The 19,693-nt window shown below is 40.2% G+C and overlaps 1 protein-coding gene across 1 annotated transcript in view; it reads right to left on the reverse strand.

Annotated features, from left to right (window-relative positions):
* LOC149019102 (RNA-binding (RRM/RBD/RNP motifs) family protein) overlaps positions 1–19,693 on the reverse strand; it is a 29,721-nt gene that overhangs the window by 8,684 nt on the left and 1,344 nt on the right. The window lies entirely within an intron of this gene.

A 19,693-nucleotide genomic window follows, 5' to 3' on the forward strand; every position in this document is an offset into this window, starting at 1 on the left:
AGCAGGCTTTGGCTCTTATAATAGCAGCCAAAAAGCTACGGCCATACTTTCAGGCTCATCCAATCGAGGTATTTACAACTTTTCCTCTTAGTAAAGTTCTTCGTAAACCTGATTTGTCTAGAAGGATGGTAGCTTGGTCGATCGAGCTCAGCAAGTTCCAAGTAAGCTTTAAGCCTCGAACGGCAATTAAAGCCCAAGCATTAGCCGACTTTGTAGTAGAAACAACTGCACCAATAGAAGAGATTGTCGAACCTAGTATTCCAACCATGTGGGAGGTATACGTGGATGGCTCGAGCAATAAACAAGGCGCAGGGGCAGGAATTCTTTTGAAAAGCCCGGCAGGTTTTATTATTCGGTATGCATTAAGATTTGCATTCGAAGCAAGTAACAATGAAGCAGAGTACGAGGCTCTAATAGTTGGACTTCGCTTATCAAAAGTATTGGCGATAGCAGAGGTAACTATTTTTAGTGACTCACAGGTTATTATCAATCAAGTACAAGGGGAGTATGGTGTCAAAGAACCCCGATTGCAAAAATATCAAGAGATTGTGCAAGCATTGCAAAAAGAATTCAGGAATCTGAAAGTATGTCAGATCCCAAGAAAAGAAAATACAATGGCAAATGAGCTATCAAGACTAGCTAATGCCAAGGAAAAGAATTTAGACCCTTCGATCTATATAAAGGAAGTAACATTCCCAAGTTACCAAGATAAAGAGGTATCCTATATTGAAGCTGAACGATGCTAGATGGATCTGATCGTGGAATATCTGAGAGATGATAAGTTGCCAGAAGATCCGAAAGAGGCAAGATTAATCAAGGTACGAGCAGCACGATTCATAATGCAAAATGGAACGCTATACAGAAGATCATATGCTGGCCCCTCTTAAGATGCTTGGGTCCCGAAGGATCGGAATTAGCTTTGGCCGAGGTTCATGAAGGAATTTGTGGGGCTCATATGGGCGGTCGGGCCCTGGCACACAAAAATTTAAGGCTCGGTCTGTATTGGCCTAAACTTCAACAAGCTACTATGGAATATGTTCGTCGGTGTAGCAATTGTCAAATCCATGCTACGTTATCTAAAAGACCGGCTGAAACCTTGACTTCGATTCTAGACCCCATCCCTTTTGCGATGTGCGGAATCGATATCATGGGAAAATTCACCAAGGCATCCGGCGGAAGAGAATATCTAATAGTAGCGATTGATTACTTCACCAAATGGGTCGAGGCTAGTGCTCTAGCAACCATCACTGAAAGAAAGGTGGAGAAGTTCGTGCTCGAGTCTATCATTTATCGGTTCAGGATGCCAAAAATACTCGTAACCGATCATGGCACTCAATTCGATAATCCACAATTTGAACAATTTTGCAGTACATATCTGATCAAGCATCGTATGTCATCAGTGGCATACCTCCAAAGCAACGGCCAAGTAGAGGTTACAAACCGAACATTACTTGAGGGAATAAAGAAGAGACTCGAAGCTGATAAAGCTTTATGGGTTGAAGAATTGCACAACGTTCTGTGGGCCTATCGAACTATGGTTCGAACACCCACAGGAGAAACTCCTTTTAAACTGGCTTATGGATCTGAAGCATTGGCACCTGTTGAGGTAATGGCTGGAACACTACGGGAAAGAGAGTTCGAGGAAAAAGCAAACGAACAAGAACTGCTAGATAGCCTTGACTTATTAGATGAAGTTCGTGCAAAAGCAATAGCACGAACTCAACATTATCAGCGAAGGATAGCGTCACATTATAATTCCCGAGTGCAAAATCGTCGATACATAGCGGGAGACTTGGTATTAAGGAATACCTTAGCTTCAGACCCACGCCATCAGAGGAAATTGGACCCTTCATGGGAAGGCCCATATATGGTTATTAAACCAGTTGGTTCGGGAGCTTATAAGCTTAAGAACATGACAACAAACAAAGAGTTGGATCGTTCGTGGAATGCTAGAAACTTGAAGAAATATTATCCTTGAGGAGATTATCATTTTCATTCATGATGTAACAGTATTCAACTCAATCAATACAATTCTCAGTTTTCAACACACTATCTTTTGATTGGGGGCAACACAACACTCAAGATCAGATCCAGCGACAAAAACAAAAGGCATCGGTTTAAAACCCGTGTGGGACCTTCTACAAGGTGTCGGTTTAAAACCCGAGTGAGTCATTCTCAAACTTATTGAATTTCTCCGGAAATCCTTAAGTAAAGGCATCGGTTTAAAACCCGTGTGGGACCTTCTACAAGGCGTCGGTTTAAAACCCGAGTGAGTCATTCTCAAACTTATTGAATTTCTCCGGAAATCCTTAAGTAAAGGCATCGGTTTAAAACCCGTGTGGGACCTTCTACAAGGCGTCGGTTTAAAACCCGAGTGAGTCCTTCTCAAACTTATTGAATTTCTACGGAAATCTCTAAGTAAAGGCATTGTTTTAAAACAACTAAAACCTACTGCAACTGAGACTTAAGTGACTGACAAAGTTCAAAGATGAAGTTAATTCTTTATTCCTTTAAACGACCAGAAGGGGCCAACCTTTACATCAAATATACATATGAGATAACAAGTGTTGGGGTACAATCTTCGTTCGGTCAAGAAGGAAAATCATCATCGGTGATCGTGAAGAACTCTAAAACAGGATCGAAGCAGCTTTGTCAGAAGCAACACAGAGTCAAGAAAAACAGAGTCGGGAAGACATATGATGGCTATTGGCCGTGGAAACATGGGTCCTCTCATCATTTGGTTCTCTTCCTCGGGGATCGCGAAGCATTCTGTAAACTCCAACCTACAAAATCCTCGGCAATTCCATACTTTTTATCCAGCTTTTTCTGAAGAGGCTTGGCCTTTGATCAGACCTGCATTCAAGGCAAGCTCTTTATAGCTGAATCCTTTAAGAGGAGACAAAGGAGGAGAGTCATCAAGATGATGCATTATATCTGGATCTGGGGGAGGAAAGTCCACCACGTCCTTGGCCCAAGCAGGAAGAGGAAGTCCCAGCTTTCCAAACACTTCGGGATGACAATTGGCGCGGTGGGGAGTCGTGTTGAAATAAGGATTTCTCCTTAGTATCGATTCCCATACCTCGTTCTCACCGTCCCGATATGCCTACAAGTTATAAGCGTTCAGCATGTCAACAAAAGGCTTACTCTACAAATATTTGAAGATGCAAGCCCTGTGAACATCAGTCGGAAGGGACTCGGGCAAAAGGGTAACAGCTTGCCTTTGAGGCGTTGATACAGCTCCAGACCGTTTCACCCCTGCTGAAAGCTTTTCAATTTCCCGCTCCAGCTTTCGGATTTTCTCCCTGGCCGTCCTGATCCGAACGAAGACGCTTGTTTTCAGAATTCTTCACTCGGGCAATCTCCCAAGCTTTGTTTCCAAGACAAGCAATCTCAACATCTTTAGCTTTGGATTCTTCCCGAAGCCTGGAAAGCTCATCACTCAGTCTACTGAGTCTAAAGGCTGCTTCCACTTGATTGTGGAAATTATCAGCCAGGCTCCTGCAACAACTCAAGAGTTAGTCAAGAGCAAAAGAAAAAAATATATCTTCAGAACGAAAGGTAATGAAGAGAAACTTACATCACAAGTGACTTTATAAATTTCCTATCCGGGACCGTAGAGAAGGCTCTGCTCTCGGCAGGCATTTGGACAGAATTGCACCATTCTAGTGCCTTGTCAAAATCGCCTGTCACCAAGTCGGACCTCTTCAGCGACCAGGAAGGTTGGAACACATCATCATTTAACCGAGGCGCTTCCTAGAAGCAAGACTCTCGGCCTCCTCGAAAACCTCCACAGTTGAAGGATTGGAGGAGGATGCCAAACAAGCACTAGAGTCAGGTTCGGAAGCCCGAACGATGACCGGAGGAACCATATCTTCCTTAGAAGACCGAACGGTCTTCATCATGGAAGAGGACTCCAGCGTAGCGCCAACAGGGGTTTCGGCAGTGCGAACAGCGACGGAGGGAGCCACATCCTCCTTGGAAGACCGAACGGTCTCCCTCAGCAAAGCATCAGTGGAAGCTGTGGGAATCTAAACTTTAGAAAATTCACCAACAGCAATCTCCCCGCGTTTAGAAGATTCACCAACAACAATCACCTCGGAGGGAACAACCTTCGTCAGCACTGGAGCAGTCTTCTTGGAAGATTTCGCCCTAATATTATCCAAGTTAATTCTTGGAGGCACTACAAAGGAAAAGCAAGCATCGTCAGTACGAGAAATCAATCAAAAATATAGCAGGAAAGGGAAAACCCTAGATTTCTGAAGAACAGACGAAGCAAGGAATATCCAGCAAGGAACTTTCGGAATGAGTAAACCCCAAGTATAACTACTGTGAAGATTACTCAAGGAGAAGAAGAAGAAGTTCATGATAAAACTGAATGACAGAGGAGAAAACTCACTTGTTCAGGTTTTGATCGAGATATCGTCGGAGGAAAGAGTACAGAGGCAGCAAAGGCAAAATACTACTTTGCAAATTTAGCAAACACGAACGACTTACAGATAGTGAGGACAAAGATGAAGCACCCTTGAGGAACTTAAATAGCCTCAGGGAGTGACGCGACGGTTGAAAACCCAAATTAATCAAGGGTTAGAATGGAAGAGACGTTTCGAATTCCGAGAAATGCAGGATCAACGGTCAAGAGATAACGGCTCTTCAAATTCAAAACTTAAAGGCTGTCCTAAGTTTCCACGTGAAGTAACGTGCACCTGATACGAGGATACTGCCAAATACCAACCATCGCACTAGTATTAAATAAGAGAATATTCCCAATTCCTTGGGAAGAACAATTTGTACGCAAATACGAGGAAATGTTTGGGCTTCGTCATAAAGAGAGAACAGTCGGGAGATAAAGGTGTCAAGCATCATGAAGGGTTTGGTAAGAACCAAATACACGCTCCCGAGCGTATTCCTCTGATGTCCTGAGCGCCATCTTCAATTAAGGTACAAGTTTCTCTACATAATAGCTTGTCTCTTTCCTAAAATGTCATTTTTACGAAAGGGAACAAAGAAAATTCTTTGAGCGAGTATTATTAGAGCTTTATGGCAATCATTGAAAGAGAGTTCGAGAAGGAAAGAGGCAAATGTCTATTTCGTTATCAATAGGCCGTGGGGGGCCAACCCAAAAAAAAAAAAAAAAAAAAAAAGAGAGAGAGAGAGAGAGAAGATAGCTTCCTATTGTTCTTTAACAGTTTCGGCAGAAGGATCCTTGTCTAAGGCAGGCTTTGGAGGTTCTTCGGGAAGAGGCGGCGAATCATCAAGAAACTTCTTGATATCTGGATCTGCTAAAATAGGGTCCTCTTCCTCCCAAACCCAGTTGGGAAAAGGCAGCTCAAGCTTCTCAAAAATTTCCTTGTGGCAAATGCTCCGGTAAGGAGTTGTGTCAAAGGAAGGATTAACTTCAAGAATAGCTTTCCAAACATCATTCTGCCCCACTCGGTAAGCTTGAAGGTTGAATGGAGTCATCAGATTGCTGAAAGGGATGTTGTTCAGATACTTCCGAATGCAGTCTCTCCGAAGATCTTGTGAAAGATGTTTGGGTTTCTTGGGAACTGCCATCTCCTTCAGACGCCCGTTCTCCATGGCTTGAAGCTCGAGTCTATCAGTACTCTCGATAGCAAGCTTTTTCTGCTTCTTAGCCTTGCGTTCGGCAGCAGCAGCACGATTGATTGACAAGTCCAGATCCTTTTTCAAAGAGTTGATGACCTTGTCATTCTCCTCCTTTGATTCTTCGGCTGCTTTCTTCAGCCGGTCAACCTTAGAATTGGCCTTCGCCAAATTCTCTTCACAAGTCTGCAGTAAGGAGCCGCTACGACCAACTCGGCTCAAGGCCTCCATGTGTTGGTAGAAGCTCAACACAGCATTCCTGAGAAAGCAAACGAATTATCAAAAATCCCAGGAGAGATTACAAAAAAAAAAGTAGCAAAGGATCGAAGAAACAATACCTTGTGGAAAGACGAACTAGAGAGTCGTCTTGCAGGGTTTCAAAGGCCTGACGATCGGCGGGCATAAGGCCAGGAGAACTCCACTCGGCAGCCTTCTCATGGTCCTGCGTGACTCGGTTTGTCACCACCAATGACCATTAAGGGACGAAGACCTCCTCAGAATCTTTATTCTTTTTGGATTTCTTTGGGGAAGAAGCATTGACCGAGTCATGCTTCCTTTTGGTTCGAACGGGAGAGTGGACTTTGACCTCTTCCACCATCGGTCTTTTCTCTCTCCCCGAAGCCTCAACCACTGGCTTCAAGTTTCTTATACTCTCATAAGAAGGGTCTGGAGGAGGCATAGAGGCCACCTGTTCTGCAGTTAAGGCTCGAGGAAACCGTTGTTCTGCAGTCACAACGGCCTTGGCAGCCTTTACCCGAAGGTTGTCTGGATTAATTCTTGGAGGCACTGCAAAGAAGGACAAATGTCAAAAAATTGAATAAGTTTGCAGTACATTCAAGAAAACGAAACATGATAGTTAGAAAGCTCACGTTGAGCCAACCCCAGTATTGAAGAATGGAGGTGTATTCCATCTCATAACCATGTATCTCTTAATACCATGGGATTGACTTGATCTTCCTGACTGCAGCTCTGTCTTCCTTGGATAGTGGAGGGACCTGATTGCCCTCAGAATATGAAGTGTATAGTTTCTAGGTGGTCGGGAAGTTAAGGTCTGATTGAGGCGCTCGGCAAAAGAAATACCGCTTGCGCCACCCCTTGTGATTGGAAGGGCAGGTTACCCTGCCAAGAATGCTGCCCGACCAGTCAAGCTAAACTTTGTTGCGCTTGGAAAGAACAACCCAGCCAAGAGGATGGGAAAGAAACAGCACATGAAAATGTACAAAAAGAGGAAGAGAAGGTGTGATGCCAAGTTCAAAACATAAACCCAGAAAGCCGACGATGAGACGCCAGCTATTGGGAAGGAGCATGCCAGGACAAATCTCCCAGTGATTTAGAACGACAGAAAACAAAGTATTGAAGAAAGGAAAGCGAACTCCACTTTCCAAAGTATCTATATACAGGGAAAATTCGTCAGGAAGGATCGAATTAACCCTCTCATCAGGAGTGGGGGCCCTAAGGTGGTACGAAGAAGGAAAGTCGAAACGTTCGATGGCCGAAGGAAGGTTCTCCTCTGTAAAAGAGGAGGGAAAAGAACCAAGTCCATCAGTGGAGTTTATAGGTTGTTTGGACTGGCCAGAGGATTCGGCAGTCGCCTTTGGAGTTCTGAATGGTCCAGACTCAGGAAGCGTAGAAGGAGCCTCACCACTTTCTTCTGCTCTTTTCCGTTGGCTAACTTCTTCGAAGTCACACCAAAGAGCAGTTAAGGTTTTCTTGTCACTATTCGACTGCTCAGGAGGGACAGAGGCAAAGGCCTCATCACCAGAGTCGCCCTTACCGGCGCTAAATTCAGGAGGAATTTCAGAAGAAACCCTACCACCTTCCATTACTGTAAAGGTCTGGTTGTGGTTTTTAGCAAAAAAGAAAACGGAGACGAAAGTAAAGGTTACAAAGGAGTCAGTAGACTTACTGAATCACCGAAACAGAACGCTTAAGAGTGAGAAGATCGTTAGAGCGCGAATAAGACGACGAAGTTTCAAAATTCCAGACAAAGAATGAAACCTATGAAGACAACGAACCGCTTTTAAGCAATCGCACGAGTGATCGAGGACGTGTACGATCGAAATGGATTCAACATCAACGATAAAGATTTGAAGACGGTTCGAAAGTTTGAACTCACGAATCAAAAACAAGCATTCAGAAACCGTCGTTTCGATTTCGTGAGCAATGATGGTTTCGGCTGCAGGGAACGCATGGCGTCACCCCCACAAAAAGTGAAAATATTCACGATGCTCGAGGAAAAAGCAATACAGCCGCATTAAATGTGATACAACATTTAATGAGCTGAGGATTATGCAAAACCCTTGTTCGACAGATTACTTAGTTCAAAACCAAGCCCTTGGAATTGCCCGAACGCTTGGTCTCGGGGGCTCGTGATATGGAGAAAATTTAATCGAACGGGGTTCAACCTTGGTTCGACCCTCGACCCTGGTCAGGACGGAAGGAATCGACTCCCTTCCGAGCGGGCCAAGTCCAAAAGGTAGCTTACTGATGAAGTAAACTAACTCAGTCACAAGCACGCCCTAATCCGCTATGATCGGAATGGACTAATCGTCAAAAAGACGGGTAGCAGCATTTGCGGCTAATGCTTATCGCTATTATATGGATAACTACCATATAACGATCGTATTATCAAAGGAGACATCTAATAGTCCAACCTAGTACGAATCTATCACTAAACGGATCTATCCGTTAAGATCTGACGGTTAACCGAAGAAGGCTCTAATACATCCAACGAAGGAAATTCAAAGGTATTCACTATATAAGACATCACCTGCCCACAAGGTAGAAGAACACATACAATCTGAATCATATTCTCATTATTCATTCCTTAGCTCTGCACTCAAGCAGAGCTATTTATGATTTAAGTTCATCAACTGACTTAGCCTTCGGAGGTGGACTCCCGATTCCAGCGGTCGGGCCACATCTGACGTTCGTTTTTACAGGTCATACGCAGGAGATCTAAGGGCTGAGCAGATTTTGGACGCATCAGTGTAATATCTTCTTTTCCCTACAGGTCCATGATGAGTCACTAGTAACTGAGGTGTAAACCCTTAACAAGTGGAAGGACAGTAGGGGATCAAATCCAGAAGAGCCCACTGGAGACAAAAGCAAGTGAAAGGACAGGTGGCAAGCGAGCATTGGAGAGCAACCTCAACCATGCACAGTACAGCAGAGTTGGCACTTTTCAGAGATTGTGGCCTACGTGGAAAGGGAGTGAGTTAGGAAGACGATGGGATATTTGGAGGGAGGGAGGAAGAAAGAGCAAAAAGTGTTTGCTGGGGAGAGTTCTACTATCAGGTAAGGCGTAGGAAGGTAGATGCAATCTGGTTTTCTACCTGAGTCAATGTATTGAGGTATGAATCTAATGAACTCATTAGAGTCGTGTTGTTGCACTGTTTCTCTTTGAACAAATGAATTGATGAATAAATGGAGAAAATGAATGAATCAGTTCTTCCTCTGTTATAGTCTCTGAGTATATTTGTGTTTGTGTTTGGGAGCCTGGGTGAACTAGCTGAGTGAAGAAAAGGGGGTTATTACCTTGGTATCAGAGCATGTTGATCCTAGGGTATGGTCAGGAGCCGAATGGAATCCAAGTTGAAGATCTGTAAGTTGTGGTGAAGGAACTCTAGGGGCAACTATCTGCCCTTATTCGAAACTTCCGTATGTGGCACAACATGTAGAGAAAGGAGAACAAAGCCAAGAAGAATTTAGGACTGAGTTACAAAGCAGCAGAGATCAAGTCTCAATCAAGGAGGTTACACTGGATGGGGGCACCGGAATCCTCGCAACTGCACATGGGAGATAACTTGTAGAGGGGTTACCTAGGGGAACCGAACTGAGAGTCAGGGATGATGGGCCGGCAAGAATATTCTTCCAAATATTTGGAGATACCTCCCTATTTGGCAGAAGACCCTCTAGGATGGATCGTTAGGGCGAAGAGGTTCTTTAACTTACATGCACTCACTGGGGAGGAGCTTTTGAAGACAGCAATGATTTGCTTCGAAGGAGCGACCTTAGGGTGGTTGCTATTCAGAGAACTGCAGCAACCAATCCTCACTTGGAACGACTTGAAAGAGGAGACAAGGAGGCAGTTTTGTTCTCCACAACAAAAGACCCCTCAAGAAGCATTGATTTCTCTCTGGCAGATGAGCACATTTTTGTGTGAAATCTTAGGGCATAAAGCATGCATTCACACTTAAAATAGAACTACCCTAGGTTTTATGTCATGTGATACCACCTCTGCCAGAAACCAAGTTCCTAGGGCAAGGTGGGGCCCACATTACAAGAACCCAACTAGGGCACGTCATAGTTCCTTTCAATATCAACCTGTTAAAAGAGCCACAATTAACCTACTGAACTAAGCAGAGGATCAAATTAACTAACCTATTTGACGACGAGACTCTTACTTATATATACAATCCACAGTCCTAATTTTCATACATATAACCTTTTCATAGAAGTACTTAATTAAGTAAACACCATCTCAAAAAAATTATATACAAATACATTACAACTCATTTGTCTGAGTAATGTTTACAAAAGAAATAGTAGGTTCTCGTCCTCCACTTCAACTCTAGTCATGGGTAACAACACCCTTACTTTTATCGTGCATCTGAGGACTTGCTAACATTTACAATAATAAGCTTTGCAAATCCATTAAGTGATACAGACAACCATGCAAAAACAAACCAAGTGAGTCATACATACATTACATTGCCTAAGTTCCTCGAAATAAAATTATTTTCATCACATCCTGATACCCAACTCAAGTTTCTTTTTTCTTTTTCTTTTTTTCCCCCATTAACTCAAGCTCAATCTCAGTTTCAGTCTTAGTCTTAAGGGTTCCCACTTGGAGATCCTCTTTTAAGTCTCTTGCCATAAGACCAAGTATACTCCACAAGCAGGTATTATTGGTCTAGTCTCTGACTTTTCATTTTTCAGACTTGCTTCATGCCTTCCGAGTTGGGTACATCAAGTACCAGACCTTATAGAAGATATGCTTTTCAGCACCATAGCATACTTTTTATCCCTTTAACAATCATTTGCATTCTTATATTATTTTGACCCTTTCTATCCCGCTATCACTAGCTTGTTCAGAGTTTAGCACAGTTCACACAATCACCAATACAAGTTCCACATTCAAATAAAGAAAACATATACATTCTAAACTTAGCAAGTATAGGCCTTAGGCATTGTTTTCTTGTTTCCCCAAACTAAACAGTCCAAGGATATAAACAACAGTTCCATTCAAGTATTCTAGTCATCGAACAACACATTATTCAATCTCATGCTATTTTCTTTTCAACTCAAGTAATAACACACGATACATCTTAATGAATTGCACAAGCATAAGAAAATAAGAGTTCTTTCACCTATGTATTGAGATGTACCACTCATATGCATCAAACATGGGTTAGACTATATCACTTACCTATTCTTGTTCCGAGCACATCCTTTATAATCCAAAATCAATCGGAGCCCAACCTTCTCTTCTTCAAGCTCCCGACCTATAAAACATTTAGTTCTATTTATAAAACCCAATTTTTTACCTTCTTTGAAAGCTTTATACCAAGTAGGTTAGCTTGGTTTATAAACACAAACCCACTATTTCAGCTTCACGGTTTCCTACAAATGAACTAATACTTATTCAAACCCATGGCTATCTTATGGGAATTAAGTCCCAATCATACGAAAGGAGAGAGGGTTACTGTCCAAATTTCCTAACACCTTCCTTTCCTTCAATTACCCTCTCTTTTCTTTCTTTCTTTTTCTTTGTTCTCTCATTCTTACTATTTTTATATTTTTCCCTAGTCGGTACTTATGGTTAAGGCCCTTTACTTGCAACACTTTTTTACTCTAGTACTTGCCAAATTAACGCTCTAAGAACTCTATCATAAGCTTTTTCTAGGTCAATAAATACCATATGAAGGTCTTTCCTACATTCTTTATACCTTTCCATAAGTCTCCTAGTTAGGTAAATAGTCTCCGTTATAGATCTTCCCGACATAAATCCAAACTGGTTCTCCATAATTGTAGTTAAGTATCTCAAACGGGTTTCAATTATTCTCTCCCATAATTTCATAGCATGGCTCATCAGTTTAATGCCCCTATAGTTATTACAGCTTTGAATATCTCATATATTTTGTAAATTGGAACCACGATGCTTCTCCTCCATTCATCTAGCACTTTCCCTGTGCTCATAATTTTATTAAACAACTTAGTCAACCAAACTAGTCCATAGGTCTAAGTTCTTCCATACTTCTATTAGGATTTCATCAGGACCTTGGTCTTGCCGAGTTTTATCCTCCTTGGTGCTTCTTTTACTTCGGACATCGAAATTCTCCGTATATAAGTTTGAAAATTGGTGCCTTGGTGAATAGTGTAATCATCTGAATTATAGATGCTTGAAGAGTTGAAGTATGCTTGTTTAGTAGACTAAAGAAATAGATTTCCTATCTTTTCTTAATGTCCTCATCACATACTAGTACTTTACCATCTCCATTTTTAATACATCTAACATGGTCAAGATCTCTACTTTTCATATCCCTTATCTTAAATATCTTATAAATAGATTTTTCCCCTTCCTTCGTGCCCAACTTATTGTATAACTCTTCATACTTCTTTTCCCTTGCTTCTCCCACAATTTTCTTAGCTTCATTTCTATCCAACCTATACCTTTGAAGATCCTCAATATCCTTAGTTCTTTGCCATGTCTTAAAAATAACTTTCTTATTCCTAATGGCAGCTTGAACCACACTATCCCACCACCAAGTCTCTCTATAACAATGGAGCTTACCTTTTGATTTACCTAGGACATCTTTAGCCACCTTCTTTATACGCATAGCCATCTCATTCAACATCACATTAGTATCCCTCTTAAAAATCTCACTTTCCTTATTTGACTACTTCATTAAAGAAGGATTTTGAGCACTCTCCTTTCAAGTTTCACCATCTTATCATGGGATAGTTAACCTTGCACCTTTTATGCGTTTTTTGGGTTAGGCACATATCCAAGACCACAAGTCTATGTTGTGCAGTTAACATTTCCCCTAGAATCACCTTGCACAACAATCACCAGGATGTATTAAGTATAGGCTATTATATGCTTCATTCATCAATTCTTATTTTAACTCCTCATCCCAAGGCACACACAATCTTGATCCATGTCTAATAATTCTAGCTGAATCAATATTAAAATCTGCCCACATTCCATCTAGCATTCTTCCCTTAATCTTTTGTAAAAAATGTCATCCTTTTTTTTTATTATTAGTTCAATAATGGAAGGTGATAAGAACCCACGAATAGAATGCAAAACTGATATTATTTAATTGATAGAATAACAATGAACAATGATAAACTGGTACCAATTTGATAAGAACCCACAAATCGAATGCAAAACTGATATTATTTAATCGATAGAATAACGACAAACAATGATAAACTGGTTACAATGGTGCCAGTCACCCCCACATCACATTGCTGCCCCTCAGCCTACGGCTGCCCAAACACTCACATAAATAATCATTTTCTACTACTTACATCTTACCCCTATTTATAACCCCTAATCAACCCTAATCTCCCCAAATCTCTCTCATTCAGTAGTGAATATTCTGCAATATTCTGTCTGTCCCCAAATCTCTCTTGTTCAATAGTAAATATTCTGCAAATCATTTACAATATTCTGTTTGTCCCCAAACACTCACATAACTAATCATTTTCTACTACTTACATCTTACCCCTATTTATAACCCCTAATCAACCCTAATCTCCCCAAATCTCTCTCATTCAGTAGTGAATATTCTGCAATATTCTGCCTGTCCCCAAATCTCTCTTATTCAGTAGTAAATATTCTGCAAATCATTCTTTATTCAGCAACCTCCTTCTTAGGACCAAATCTGATTTCTTTCTCTAACTGATGTTTGCCAAATATTCAGCAAATCATTCCTCTCCCAATATAGCATAATACTCTGATCCCAGGGCTCTATCAGAAGGTTTTACAATCAAGCTTGCTATAAGTGCTATAACGTCACCTCCAATCACAAATTCAATTCCCATCTTTCTCGCATCTTCTTAAGGTTGACTAGTTATCAAGGCTGTAGAGTATCCTTGTGACTTTCTACTCAACGCATCAACCACTGGAGTTGTCCTACATTTGTAATAATTCCATGTATCAGCATTGAAGAAATATGTTGCCAACCAATCTCATGTTTTGCACTATGAACCATTGCAAGTGAGGCAAAATTTGACATATAAAGAGAAACCATTACAGATCCTTCATCAGTAGGAAAAGATGCTAAGAAACAATCCATATCAATTGTGAAGGTATTATAGGGTAACCACTCAAATCAAGAGGCATTTTGGGAGTCGGAAACAAATACTATTTGATTGATTAAGTAAGTAAATTTTGAGGACGAAATTTATTTTAAGGGGGAGAGGATGTAATGCCTTGCATGGGTATCATTATTGTAATAAAAGTTTACCCATGTTATGAATAAGGCACCGTGTGAGTGGTGACGGGTCAAACACGTTGAAGGCTACAAGAGGGTAAGAGGAAGATTAGAGAAAGAGGGGAAATGAAGAGAACAGAAAATCGGGGATGGAGAACAACTCGGATAAGGGTTGTTTTCAACGGGTTCAATCACCAAAATTGAGTTAGGAGTTGTTGTTAATCGTTGTTCCTTCCTCCTTTCAACCCTATTTTCAGAATTGTAAATGATTTGAGGTCTAAAAAGAGGCTTCTACCAAGATTTTGAATCCATAAGATATCAACCTCATTTTTTTTATTTTCATCTTTGATCAAAGGGTTTTAAACCTTGCATTGATAGATTCATTTCTCTAGATTAAAGAGGTTTTTTGTGGGATTAAATATTAGAAGTTGTTTTGGACTTTCTTGATTAGATTCTTCTTTGTTAAAGGTAAAATTCCTAAAACTCAGATTTAGAGGTCAGTTTGGTTTAGGAAAATTAGCATCCTACTATAGAAAAAAATTATATTTTTATCTTTTGTGTTTCTACGCATCTTATTCCTTGATTTAGAGTGCATGTACTAAACTCCAGCTTAGGTTTTCGTGAAAATGGCGGATTGGTTGCCTCTCCATGGTACACAGGTTACAAGGCATATAAGTTCCTTGAGTGGTTCAAATGGCCCTTAGCCATAAGTACTGACCCAAAAAAAAAATTGAAATAAAAATGAGAGAAGAAAGAAAAGAGAGGATAGTTAACTGTTAAAGGGAAGGAAGGTGCTAGGACATTTGGACAGCAGACCTCTCTCCTTTCATATTGATTGGGACTTATTTCCATAAGATAGTCATAGGTTTGAACAAGTATTAATTTTCTTTTTGCAAAGCCATGAAGCTAAAATAGTGAGTCTAGGTTTATAAATCAAGCTAAACATACTTGGTTTAGAGCTTTTGAAGAAGGTAACAAATTGGGTTTTATAAATAGAACTAAATGTTTTGTAGGTTGAGAGCTTGAATAAGAAAAGGTGTGGGCTCCCACTGATTTTGAATCAAAAGGGATGTGTTTGGAACAAGAACAAGTGATATAATCTAAACCATGTTTGACGCATACGAGTGGTATATCTCAATAAATAGGTGAAATACGAAATCTTATTTTCTTTCGCTTGCAATTCGTTAAGATGTATTATGTGTCGTTCCTTGAGCTGAAAAGAAAATAGCATGAAATTGAATGATGTGTCATTCAATGAATGGAATACTTGAAAGGATGCAAATGGTTGTTAAAAGAGATAGAAAAAAAGAAGGAAAATAAAAAAAAGTAGAAATGCTATGGTGCTGAAAAGCAGAGCTTCTATAAGGCCTAGTACTTTTGCACCCAAATGAAAAATCTTGAAGCAAGACTGAAAAATGAAAAGACAAAGACTAGACTAATAATACCTGTTTGTGGGGGATATCTGGCCTTGTGCCACAAGACTAAAAAAGGGATCTCCAAGTGGAAACCCCGAAGACTGATACTAAGACTGATGCCACTTAAGTGGTTTAGATTGAAGGTGTCTTCTTTATAGGTAAAGCTTAGGTCAAAATAAAAATGAGGTGGGTATCAACATGTGATGAAAATGATTTTCTTTTGAGGAACTTGGGCAATGTAATGCATGTATGATCCACTTTGTGTTTTCGAACGATTGTCTGCATCATTTATTGAGCTTACAAAGATCATCATTGGAAATGTTAGCAGGTCCTCAAATCCATAATAAATGCAAGGGTGTTTTTACCAAAGACCAGATTTGAAAAGGATGACTGGAACCTACTATTTTTTGTAAACATTACTCAGACAAAATGAGTTATAATTTATTTGTATATAATTTTTTTAAGATGGTGTGTTACTTAATTAAGTACTTCTATGAAAAGGTTATATGTATGTAAATCAGGACTATGGACTGTATTTATAAGTAGGAATCTCGCTATCAAACAGGTTAGCTAATTTCATCATCTGATATACTTAGTTCAACATAGGAACTGCAAAGTTAACTGAGTTCTCAAGGTTTTGATCAGCATGCGCTTGTTTGCACAATAGAACTAGAATGATGTATACAGTATTTGATATTTTATATGTAAGAACCAAAAAAGAGTTGATAAAGGTGAGACAAGATTGATGTATTTTACATTTTTACTTTCCTAACGCTTATTTAAGTTATTTTACATTAATTTTATGTTTTTTTTTCCTACAACTATATTATGTGTAGAGTAAGATCCCTTAGAAACCATGTGTATCATAGCCTACCAACCTAGGGTCCAAAGCAGGGTTCAAGAACTCACAAGATAGCTCAGTTTTTCAGAAAATTGAGATGAGATACAAGGCGGTAAAAAAAATCGACTGAGATCTCAGTCAAACCAACTCTATAAAATTACCAGATCTCAAGGGGAGTATTTCAGCCCATACAATGATGCACGCTTCAACTTAAAAACCTTCCCTTAGGTTTCCTGATGAAAATTCTTGGGGAACATCCATATGACAATCCTCTTCCAAGTCACCATAGAAGAAAGCATCTTTTTACATCTACCCATTGTAGGTCTAAGACTTTGTGGAAAGCACATGAAATGATAACTCCAGCTGTGATCAGCTTGGCCATCAATGCAAAGGTCTTCCACTAGTCAAGTACATAAGTTTGTTTTATTTACAACCAGATCTTGCCTTAAATTGATCTACTGTTCCATCAAGTCTGCTTCATAGTGCACATCCATTTACAACCCCCAGGTCTCTTTACAGGCTTTAATAATTCAAATAATCATCATTGTCAGCCACAGAAAGGTTACCAGATTCTAATGAGGAAATGGGCCACTGCCTTTGATCTGAGGGGAGCAATTGGAACCTGGGAACAACTGCCGGCTTCTTGTTGGGACAAGTGAAAGGATGAATGAACAGCTTCTACTATCCTACTATCTTCAGTTTGTCCTTTGTTAATGTTAAGCTGTTTCCCTTGCATAGAAAAATGTATAGAAAGCTGTTGAAGTTTGGGCTGTTACTGTTCACGTGAACAGTAACATGAATAGTATAATGCCAGTGATGCTTGTTTCCTTTTTAGATATGCTACTCTACTTTCTATTTCTAATGAAGGAATCTTGCTACACAAGTTTGGATGTTTCTATAAAGCATAGTTTCTATTTTCTGTTAGTTACTAATTTGTTGAAGTTTGGGCTGTTACTGTTCAAGTAAACAGTAATGTGAACAGTAACAGCCCAAACTTCAACAAAAGCATTGGAGGATAAGCATCAAGCAGTGGAAGGAACAATAAAAGACTCTCAATAGGAACAACCATCACTACATCATCACTAGAAGACTTCCCCCAAAAAGATGTGCCGTGGCAGAGAAGTAGGGGCAGATGCATGAAATAGAACATTGTTGATATGTACCTTCATAATGTCCTTCCCTAACAATTTGAGTTTTTAACTGAAATGCTAGTGCACACAGTATCAGAGTAGGGGCATCAGTTGTTCAAACACGAGGAAATGCATCGGAAGATTTTTATAAGGACTCCTAAGGTGCAATGTGATCTTGGCAATGCATGCAAGGGGGAGCTTTGATGTATACTTATGTTGCTCTTCCCTAACAGTTTGAGCTTTTAGGTAACATGCTAACAAACATCCACAGTATCAAAAATACAGTGAGAAGGTGGATGATAGCAATACAGCGAGACAGTAGATGATAGCACTTACAACCTTTATGAGTCGCTGAATATCTAATGAAGATAGACCAAAGCTCTCACGGGTCAGACTTACTAGAAACATTATGATTACATATAAAGCCCACAACAGGATTAAAATACCCATGGAGTAACAAAAACTGAGGAATGCAGCAAGATTGCTGAAATCAAACCGATGATTTAAGCATGTTTTCAACCATCTAAAAGTTTTATTGAGTTAATGGATGCTTAATTATGGTCTTCACAAAGTATCAAACCAAATAGCCATTAGACCATCAAAATGGTAAAACCTAACCAACAACCGACTGCTGAAGAATTTCAACCAAATGTCAGCCAAAACTGTGGTTGAAACCAACTTCTTGAACCTTGCTTTCTGCTTTTGCACATGACCATCTTTTTTTATGAAGTTCGATCCTATAATTTTAAAGCCTTGAAACAAACCTTCGTAATACATTATGGAGCATCTAAGCAATCAATAATCTATAAAAATCTTGAGCAATCTCGACTTGACTTTTCTCAGCTCTGGGAAACTAACTGTTGCTTCTAACAGAGATGGGAAACGTAAATATTCTTCATTCCAAGGGTTTAAGGACAGTACCTTTAACAAAATTGCAGGATAGAAGGAAAAACTGTTTTCCAGCAGGTAGGAAGTTGTCTGAAAGTCAATAGCAGAAGCAACATCATTTTACTCTGGTACATTTCGAAATTGTTGGCAATGACCTTATCAAAACAGGTTGCAGATTACGGTTTGGGCAGAAGAAAAAAGATTTGTTGGATTGTTCAGGGTTGCCTTTCTAAGCCCAAACTGGATATGGGAATTGGATTGAGAGACTATGAACTTCAAAATGAAGCTAAGCTAGCCAAATTTGGGTACTTCTTCTTAAGAAACCAAATTCTCTTGGCCACAACTATTTACAGGCATCTAGCACCACCAGGTTGGGCCCAAATCGGGCATGGGCCTGCAGAAGTATATTATCAGGCAGAAATCTCCTAAAAATGGTGTTTGATATGGGTGACAGGTACTGGGAGATTGGTTCTGCGGACTTGGTAAGACCCATGAGATTTATTTTCAGAAGACTATAGATTGCAGACTGTAAAACCACAAATGTGTACAAAGAAATGGGTTTCAGATCTCATTGCTTATCCTGGAACAGAGTGTAGCAAAGCTGCGTATTTTGTCCTCACAGCAAGAAGTTGTTATCCTCAAGATCCGGATTTCCTCAAAGGACGCCCATGACAAGCCTAAATGGAATCCAAATCCAGAAGATCTTTCTCCATTAAATCAGCTTGTTAGTTTCCATCCTCCCTCATCTCTGCATGGTCAAATTCAGCTTCATAACTCAGCATCATCCCTAAAATGATTTGGAAATCTTGTAGACTTTCAAATCCCTCAAAAGCTTCAGGCATTCTTATGGAAACCATCCATAAATGCAATCGGAGTTAAGGAGAAACTTTTCAAGGAGGAATACAGTTCCCTCTGACTTGTTACCATGCCAAGGACACAGGCTTGGGACAGTTGAACACAGGCATGAGGTCAATCATGTGTTCCCATGAACTCTAGCTACAACCCACTCTAGCTACAACCCTTGTTTGAATGAGTGATCAAAAGGGGGTGAGATCTGGGGAAAGAGAAAGAGAGAGAGAGAGAGAGAGAGAGAGAGAGAAGCAGCAAATCTTTGTGCCACATCCCAGTATTGTACAGGAAGTTGGAAAGCAGTGAAATGCAAAAATATTCTGCAAGATGGTGCCACTCTTCAAAGCTTGGAAAAGACAGAGAATAGACATATGGGAAAGGCTCTATCTTTAATCCCAGGTAGCCCATCTTCTCAAAGCTCCAAATTTTGCTGATTCCCTTAAGCTTTTCCTACACAAGATTACCACTTCATCTGCATGGTAGTTGCACTCTCTAGTAGACCAAAGGCAATGGGACTGAGAT

Source organism: Hakea prostrata, chromosome 4, assembly GCF_041222555.1.
Source record: "Hakea prostrata isolate BN-2017 chromosome 4, UWA_Hpros_2, whole genome shotgun sequence".
Taxonomy (NCBI): domain Eukaryota; kingdom Viridiplantae; phylum Streptophyta; class Magnoliopsida; order Proteales; family Proteaceae; genus Hakea; species Hakea prostrata.